This window comes from Talpa occidentalis, unplaced genomic scaffold (assembly GCF_014898055.3).
Source record: "Talpa occidentalis isolate TD23 unplaced genomic scaffold, MPIMG_talOcc4v2.1 talOcc4.11, whole genome shotgun sequence".
Classification (NCBI taxonomy): domain Eukaryota; kingdom Metazoa; phylum Chordata; class Mammalia; order Eulipotyphla; family Talpidae; genus Talpa; species Talpa occidentalis.
Genome location: NW_023601104.1, coordinates 81,887,053 through 81,896,905, shown reverse-complemented (window position 1 = coordinate 81,896,905; position 9,853 = coordinate 81,887,053). Strand labels below are relative to the sequence as shown.

General features: G+C 40.6%; 1 long non-coding RNA gene across 1 annotated transcript in view; it reads right to left on the bottom strand.

Annotated features, from left to right (window-relative positions):
- Window positions 1-4,828: 4,828 nt before the first annotated feature.
- Window positions 4,829-9,853, bottom strand: part of LOC129145423 (uncharacterized) — a 40,955-nt gene continuing 35,930 nt past the window's right edge. The window contains exons 2-3 of the long non-coding RNA XR_008550959.1: window positions 5,697-5,900; window positions 4,829-4,862 (exon numbers count right to left, since the gene is read on the bottom strand). This is a non-coding gene — a long non-coding RNA (uncharacterized LOC129145423). The remainder of the gene's footprint in view (window positions 4,863-5,696; window positions 5,901-9,853) is intronic.

Genomic DNA, 9,853 nt, shown 5'->3' with positions numbered 1-9,853 from the left:
GTGAGCACCCTGCATAAAAAGCAACCTGGAATATAAAGTAGGGAGATTTCATTCCCATATAATAAATGCAGACAAGGGGTATATTAGCAAAAATTGGTACAAAGGAAATACCAAAACCCAGTAGGTTTGGATGACCTCCTGTTTGGACAGTACTTGGGAGCTGTGATGCTGAGGGTGACCACAGTGGGCTACCAGGGGGTGAGCCAGAACTGTCTCCACGTCTGCAAATTCCACTTTTCTTTTTTTTTTTAAGATTTATTTATTTATTTATTTATTTATTTATGCATAGAAAAACTGGGGTGTAGGCTAGAGGTGTTGGGGGTGAGAGGATTCACCTGTGACAGAGTGGGGAACAGAACAGACAGATTAGCTGAAATACACTCCTGAGGGGAGCAGCAGGTGAGTCAGGAGAGGTCTGCTGTGCCATGTGGGTAGCTCCCTGGCCAGGAATTGAACTCAGGCCACAGCGGTCATGGCATGATAGTGCTGATACTCAACCCCGACACACCAGGGAGATCGCAGATTCTACTTTTCAATTTATTTTCTATTAAATGTACTTATGTTTATCCTCCAGACTCACTTTTAAATTTTGATAACACATGAGTTGTTTTAGAGTTAGGTGAGTAAATAAATAGCTTAGGAAATAAATATGGTATGAGTTTTGATTCCTGGAAATCAAGGGAACACATACAAATAAGCTTCTTCCACTGGCAACACAATCATTTGTCTTTACAGGGCCTGAGTTTTGGCCATGGCTTGACCACAGTGAGCTGAATGGGTTTTCCTGGAGCTCATTTTCCATTAGATTCTACAGCAGCCTTACCAACCCCAGAACATGGAGCTATTAACGAAAAAAAGTAAAAAGCTTTATTGTAGATGACTTTCTCACAAACATGAAGTGCACTATGCCCCATGACCTGTGTCCTGCAATGTGCTTATTAGAGTTTTGAGAAATGGACTTTGTCCCTCCCTCTGCTCCTCCCTCCTGACTTTTCCACGGAGGAACCAAAGGACTCCTGTTAAGCCCTCTCAACCCGACCGGCAATAGCTGCCAAATGGCAACCCCAGGTGGCGTCTATGTGAATGGCACCCCCAGAGTTACATGGCGGGGAGCTACTGCTTGACATCAAAGAACTTCTGGAAAATTCAAATGACAACACAGTCATGCAGGTCAGCTTATTCTGTCCAGGTTTGATTTCTGTGGATATATAAGGAAGCCTTTTCTCTTTTTTCTTAAACCATAACTGACCTTCAATTTAGCAAACTCTGCTTTTGGAAATGAAAACGAAACATTTAAAATGGTATCTGCTTCTCATTGAGCCTTCATCATTCAGAAGCCAAGACCTTTACTAAGTCTCTCTGCTTTTCATAGCCAACAGTTATTTGAATATTCTCAGTAAGAATCCAGCCTTTTTTTTTAACCTCTTATAATTGAACACATAGATTGTGCAGCTAGGCCTTACATAGCGTGTCATCTTTGTGAACTGATTTTTTTAAAAAATCAGGTAGAACAAGCCCACAGTCAAGAACAAGGATTGATTTCTTATACAGAGTCAGTGCCAATATAGTCCTCTCAAGAAAAATGGCTCAGAACCTGCACAGCTACCCGACGGCCAGAGCTGCTAAGGGAAAAGCACTTGCAGGCAGCCAGGGGACCTTGGCTAGTGGAGGACACCCCAAGGGGAGGGACTTGGCTCTATTTATAGTAACCACAGACAAATTCTGGTAGAGCAGCCCAAACCTGGCTTCCTCACCTTTGCATAGAAGACTAAATCTTAAGGGAGTTTGATAACCCAGTGTGAGATTCACTCTTCTCAGTCAGAAGTCATTCTCAGGCATTTCTAGATACTCCATCCTACATAGCTCTGGATTTGTGAATCAAATGTAAGAGACTAGCCCCTCTGTGGGCTTGAGAATAATCTTTAAAGAAAGATTCTCAGCAAAGATGTCCTTAATTTGGAAACAAACAAAAACAGATTCTGTGTTCAGTCCTAGCTTTGACTCTGTACTGATGGTTTACTTTACAGTTCCAGAGAGTCACAGCTAACTTGTAGATTTTTGTAGCCAGAGATGCAAATGATTTCTGACCCCTGGAACAGAAACCTTAATGGTTCTGTTCATTGTTGTATGAAATATTAATTGGTGTTGACTCTAATTCTGCAAACTTATCTGAACACACACACACATACACACACACACACATGTATGAATCCTCAAATGCCCTTCGAACCATTTTAACACCTTATGAGTACAGTCATTAATTAAATGTATAAATAAAATCCTTGACATGTGTTCATTTTATTTGCATGGGAATCACATATTTGTCATTTTGGAAATTATAATGTAAGATCTAAATACGTATCAAGTTGAATTTAAATAAACAGAAGTCCATAAACTATATAAAGTATCTGGGCTATACAAAGAATTAGATTTGAATTCTGGTACCAGCAATAACATTTATTCCTCAAATACTTTTTTTTTAGAAGAATCTCAAATATCAGAGAAGTTGTAGAGATACATACACATGCACATGTCAGATACACATGCACATTTCCCTATGTAGTATTTGCTGATGTCACAATGGCACATTGCACAACTAAGGAAGTGACATTAGCAAATCGCCATTAAACTCCACACTCTACTTAGATTCTACTAATTTATTCCCGGTCTTTTTTCTGTTCCAGGATCCCATCTAGGATGCCCTGTTACAGTCATCACGTCTCACGTCTCCACGGGTCTGTGACCCTCCTTCATTTTGATGACTTAATTTTGAGAGCTGTGCATATTTTGTAGAATGCCTCTTTATTTGGCCATATCTTAGATTTCATCTCATGACTAGAATAAAATTATGGGCTTAAGGTGGACCACGTGAATGAAGTGCCACTCTCAATGCATCACATCAAGAGCTTGAGCTGGGAAACTGACTTAGCAGGGATGATGTTAAAACCTGGATCTCCAGGCTAAGAGAATTTGTTAGATTGCTCCAACATACCATTGTTTCCCAACTTCCCACACTCTTACTCTTTAGAGATGGCCTGTAATCACAGTCTCAGGAGGTAGGGGAGAGATTCAGCCACCTTCTCTGTAGGGAAATGTATCAACATAAATTGTTTGGAGTTCTTTGGTAGAGGAGATTTGTCTCTTCTCCCTCATTTATTTATTTATTCAATTATTTATTTATACCAATATGGACTTATGGGTATTTATTTTGTACTTTGTGTTAAATCCAATGGCACATTATTAATTTCTTTATTTAAATTGCCTCCTTTACTATCTGGAGCTCTTCCTGCTTCACGCCTGTGTCTCTTGAACACACTCCATTTTCTGTCTTTGAGTGCAGGAAGCATTTAACTCTGGATCACAGGTTTCTCACCAGCAGAACAGAAAAGATCATGTTTGTTTTTGTTTTCTCTCATAAAACCTGTTTCCTCACTATCATCAAGGAACCCTCACAAGCAATAGTGACATAATAGTGCTATTCCTTGAACATTTATTATGTCTTGAGCACTACTGGGTGCACTTAACAATACTGACTCATTGAAAAGCATCTCAGTGTCTCTCCATTGCATAGCTCCATGTTAGCCATGTGCTGTAGTTTCAAAAGCATGAGACTTCTCATCAGGGGTGACCCAGATTTGGGTGGCGCTTGGGTGTATTGCAGAGTTGCTTCACTTGTGGTTCATTCCCAGTGGCCAACTGCAAATGCAATGAAGACATGGGTCCATGTCCACACCTCTGATTATTCAGCCTCAACTTGGAGGTCTGCCTTCTGATCGACAATTTCATTAGGGAAGATGTCATTATTGGTGGAGTCAGCATCCTCCAGGCATCAAAGCAAACCTTGGTGACTTTGAGGCTTGGGCCTTATTGAGTATTTTGTGTTTGACTGTGAGCTGAATCTGCACTTGGAAAGGAGCGGATCTGAGGTGTAGACTAGATGACTGTGTGGCTTCTTCCTCCATCTCCTTTTTTCTTTCCTTTGAGGCTTTTCCTAAGAAAATTTTTGACCTGGTATGCTTAGCAGTCAGCAATAGCATAAAACAGAAATCTCCCTCTCAACATGGAAACTTTGTTGAATATTTAAAGGTGTTTTCACCAATCTATAGCGAACTTTCTCATTAATATTATCCATCATCTTTATAATGGATGAAATTAAAAGACTTAGGGCTAATAGGTGCAGGAGTAGCCTCATTATTAAATAGCAAATATTAACAAGAGTGTTTATACTGCCTCGTGTCTGAGGTTGAATAAAATGAAAAATGAACAGGTCTGCTAAGCCCTACAAAATTGACCTAAAGCAGCCTGTGCCTTTGGCAGAAAACTTAAAGGCAATGTATAGAAAGAGATAAAATTAAATTATTTGCTGTATTCCAATACAGAAGTAACTGGAAGGAGGTTGCCAAATAAGAAATGCCAGAGGCTCCTTTTTGCTCAGGTGAAGTCTGCAAAATTACACAGGGGATTTCAAAAGAAAACTCAAAGGTAACACGCAGACCAAAAATGATTTATTCTTTTCAATAAACCCTTTGGAGGCGAGGGAAATCGGAATCAGGCCTGATTTGGCACAACAGTCTAAGAAAGCTCACACCTCGGGTCTGCAAAATGAGGAAGATAATCATGTGAGAATGAGCAGCTGAGGAGGTGTTGAATATACAGAGAAACTCTTAAGATGAGTTTCTTTCCTCATCTCTGCTACTGGCTGCCACCTGCCCCGCCCCTAGCAACACTGCACCTGTATAAACAGATCTGTTAGAAAGTCAGTTACTCACCAGAGTAGGCATTTCTTTCTGCTACTGCATTCTAAAAATAGAGAGCCTGGTAGTGGGATTCTGGAAGGATTGTGCTGAGTCATCTCAGGGCATCTAGGAAGGGAGGCATAAGAAGGGAAGGAGACTTTAGACCAGCAGGAAGTTTGGGACCTCAAACAGGAGGGACAGAGGGAGGATAAAGACCATGGCGAGCCAGGCCTATCTTGCATGCATTGCCACCATCCTCAGGAGAAGTGCTGGAATGCTTGCAGGTGTAGGTCGGAAGAATGAAAACATTTCTGCAAATGCATATACAGCAGAGTTTCCTGCTAAGCGGGATGTCTCTGTGTGACCTTCTCTCTCAACAACAGTGGCCAGAAATATAAGGAACAATAGCAGAGATGAAAGATAGCAAAGGATCTGGCATTTCCCCCCTGTTCTCAGCATCTTCTAAACCTGAGATTATTATAGATCCTACAAAGAAGGAAAAGGAATCCCAATAATCACTGAGATTGACTTCCCTGGATGTTGAGGAGCCAGTAGTAGAATAAAATTGATTTTGAGGAATAAAGAAGATAACATTTCCTGCACCTTGGAGTTATGAACTAAGAAAAAAAGGATGATTTTTTAAAGAACAATATATAATTTCTCAGTGGAGAAGCACCCAGAGTGAAAGCAGGGGAAGGAGACGGGCTCATGATTCATGCTTAGCTTTACCCTCCAGGCTTGCTCTTTTGGGGGTCCAGTTCTTGCTTGGTATGTACATGGGGGAACAGAAAGAACTCAGCAATGTTCCTGATGGGAATGTGCTCCAAGCATCAAGCTTTGAGGACCAATCCCAATATGAAAATACACACTAATAATGCTTATTCAGACATTCACTTATTGTACATCTCTGGTGTGCTGGATGCTACTCTCCATAGTGACAACACACAAAAAATCACTCACCAAGCGTCCCATCTAGTGAGGGAGACAGATATGCAAACACAGTCCTCCACCCCAACCAGGCTGTACTAATGTGCAAAGGCAGTCTTGGAGGCTGATGAGGGTGCAGGTTTCCAGAGTCTGCCAGACTCAGCTTCAAATATTTGTTCTTCTACTCACATGCCTTTGAGCAAGTCCTTTAACTTCTCTGGACCCTTGTTTCTGCATCTGCAAAATAATGACAACAATGCCTGCCTGATAGGGCTGTTATGATGATTAAATAAAACAGAAGTGCTAGTTAACTTTTATTGAATCATCATTGCACATCATTCTAAGAATCATCATTTCTCTAACACATTGAAACTATACATGCCCTATCAGCTATGTGTTACTATTTTCATATTAAACATATGAGGAAACTGAGACATAGAGAGGTTAAACAATTTGTCCAAGGTCAAATGATGCAGTAAATAACAGAGCCATGTGTGTTGAAAACTTCAAAGTGGTGAAAAAATTAATTGAAATAAACAGAAGTGGCTTCATAGTCATTTTGTAATAAAAGAAAGGCTAACTTGTTTTCTAACTCATTAGGAAAGGTATAGCATTTGAGCTGTCTCTTAAAGGGTGAAGAGAGTTTTGCCAAAAAAAAAGAGATGAAGGGGAAAAATATTTTAAATAGAGTATTTACCAGGTGAGAGTTACAAAATAGCTTGAAATGGTGCTGCAGAGAGAGAGTAAGAAGCCCAATGGGGCTACCTCAGAAGGCCCTTTGGGGTGAGAGGTAGAACGGGAGAAACAGAATTTGTAACCTCAGTCTGTTTACAGATGCAGCTGAGGCTATGAATGCAATGAGAGTTCTGACATCATCCTCTAGACAATGAGTGGCCATGAGAGCCTTTGAGCAAAGGACAGGGATGAGTACATTGTTCTGTAGGTGGAGTCCTAAGATGAGAGCCACATCAGGCAGAGGTAAGGAGCCATGAGTAGTCATAAGAAGACCAGTCAGGAGATTGTTGTGGTAATCATGGCGGGGTGTGATGAAATCTTCAATTAATGCAGCATCAGTGGGAATGCCAGGGAAGTGATGGAAGAAAGAACTTATTGAGGTTGAGGTAGAATTGGAAATAGTTGGCCACAAAAGGTGAGTATCTATTTACTCAACAATTAGTATATGAGATCCCGCTGAAGTGACAGCATGGATAGATCAAGGAACGATAAGGGGACCAATAGGAGATGTGCTAGTGATGGAGAGAGGAATACAGCTTCTGACAAGGAAGACAGGGCAAAAGCTTTTAATAGAGAAATGAAAATTGAAGGAAGCACAGTTGGAAATGGAAGAGATTGCTTGGGGAAATGTTTGACATGTCAGGTAGAGCCAAGACTGGAAATATGATTCTAAAACTAGAAAAATAGTTCAAACCCAAAAATATAAACTCAGGAGTAATAGTATTTTCGCAAAGAGTGTGCCAGTTGACTTGAACATCCATTCAGTAATTTGGATTAGACCAAGACTTGTTATCTCCAATCCACAGGATATGTAGCCCTTCCAGGGCAATGTGCCATCTTGGCGATTGACATCCTTCTTGCAAAGGCAGAACCCAGCCATGTTCCATCATGGAGTGATGCTACCACAGGGCTGTTTCTGGCAGGGAGGGTTAGAACCTCATGTTTTGTCCTTCAACCCTCAGCATTCATCATAAGCCCTGGAGTAAGTACATCTCCAATAGGTGTTCAAATAAAACAATCTTCTCTCCAGAATTTAACAATGTATTGCTTTCACTATGGGTTTTGACATTTTAGACTTGTTTACTGGGCTTTTCTAACCCTCCTCTATAAAAAAGAGCTATTATTACAAGTTGTTCTCTGATCAAAAACACTGTAAACCTTGTTCTCCAGAATCCTGGGATGGATTCTGAGCCTGGTGAAGAGCAGCAGACAGATTTCTCAGGAAATCAAATGCCATTTACACTGAGAGTTGAGAAGTATGTTTGAATCTGACTCCTCCTTGTGTTGCCAACCCAGTGGTTTACTTCACTTGTAAAAATGTATTTCCCTGTCAAATATTCCCAGAGCCCACTCAGCTGGTGCATGATGCATCCGTAACCACGTTTGCTCATCCAAACTCTTTGCCGAGGGCGACAAATATACTTGTCAGTGTCTTGTCACAAGTTTCACATCCCTGCATAGACACCTTCAATCACACTGCAAACATGTTTAAAACACCGACTACTTGCATAGCTCTCCTCTGTGTGTTGGGGGAAATAGAGCAATCATTTCTGGTATTTATTGAACACAGATCTGTGCGTACCAAGCACCATGCCTCACATGATTTACTCAAATATTCCCTTTAATCTTCACGATATCTTTTGGTATCTTATTTTTCCAGTGTTAAGAGATTCATTTATATATCCCCTTTGTACAATGTCTGGTGTACACTAGATATTTCATAAATGATTTTGGAATCTATAGATTCCAATAAATAAACAAATGGAGGATGAGCCTCTTTTGTGACAGAATATTTGCTGGTTGGTAAATGTTTATTAGTCTTCAGAAAGAAGCTTATCATCAGGCTGTAAATACAAAATAAGCACAAGTAAAGCTTCAGAACCCCAAACTGGCTAATATATTATATTAATGAGTGTAAATGGTGAAGGGCAGATAAGTTATCTAAATGCCTGGGAGCCCAGGAGGGAATGTGAGCCTGGATCCTGAAAAAAGTTGCAAGGAGGAGGAATTCAAAAGCAGTCAGATGTGTACAAAACCTTACAGAAGTGGGAAAAATTACCAAAGACCACAGTTGTCTTATTTCTTGGTAATGCTTACATGCCCGTGCCAGCGTGTGCCCCGGAGATCAATAACTCCTTAACTGTTGTTCTCACATAATTGAAAAACTATAGAGGAACTTTTGGCCCACCTTAAAGGACGAGTCATGGCTTGACAGCTCTATAGCAGACTTGAGTTTCCTCCCAAAATGCCAGTGCTGACACCCAGCTGGCCAGCATAAGCCTTTCAGTAAAAACTCAATAACTCCTTTGCTATACTTCATGAAAGAGGAAAAGTGAACACTTTTCCTGACAGCTACTTAACCTCTTCAAGCCAGAGTCGCCTCATCAGTAAAACAGGAATGTCCTCCGTCTCTCAGAGGTGCTGTGAGGAGAAATTAAAATAGCCAGAGCTACACGGCTTCCAGGTGAGGAGCACTCCTAATTCTATAGTCTCAGTTTCTAGTGAGATTTAAGGTGATATTTGAGATTAACATGTGGGGCAGTGTTCAATTTTGTGAGTTGAAAGAATCCATATCAAGCTTTCTCAACTTTGATACTATTGATATTTCAGGACACATAAATCTTTTTTTTTTAAGGACAGATAATTCTTTGTCATGGGGACTGTCCTATGCATTTTGGGATAGTTAGCAGCACCCCTGGTGTCTGTTCACCAGATGCCAGTAGCATCCCCTCAGTCATGACTACCAAATATCTCCAAACAGTCCCCAGTGTCCCTTGGGGGACAGTTTTCCCTGTGTGAGAACCACTAATCTATGTTATTATAGTGATAATTGTGTTACTCAGTCCTTTTTCTAGATTTTACTATAAATGTAACATAAGACATTTCATAAAGTCTCAGGAAATGCTGTGTAATGTACAAATGAATGAATGAGGAACTTAGGGAGCTGGGAGACTTTCACATCTAAACCAACCGAGAGTTAGTTAGGACATCATTCCCCACTTCATGGTAGATGATAAGAAAAACAAATTGCTGTCAGTATCCTCAAAGAAAAAACTAAAATGCAATGGAAGATAGAGATGCACCCGGGACACCAAAAAGCCAAGTGTTGCCATGATGACAAGGGATAATAATTAGACTAATTAGACTCTGTATTCTTGTCAAAGTAGACACTAAATAGCATTTATCTTTGTCATCTCCATAGCAACAGGCACCTAGTCGATGTCTTATTTCTGATAAAGAAATGTCAAGGAAGTACTCCAGGAGGTCCATTTAAACAGGGTGAGGCTAAAAGGAGTGTCAAGGTCAAGAACCGACCATTCACAAGGGATGCAGGAGAGAACGTGTGTCCTGAACTCTGGCTTCGTACTCCCGTGCAATCTGCAGCCCACACGTCTACAAAATCACCAAGCCAGTGGACGCCATTATTAAAGCATACACCCTTGTCTTCATATTTT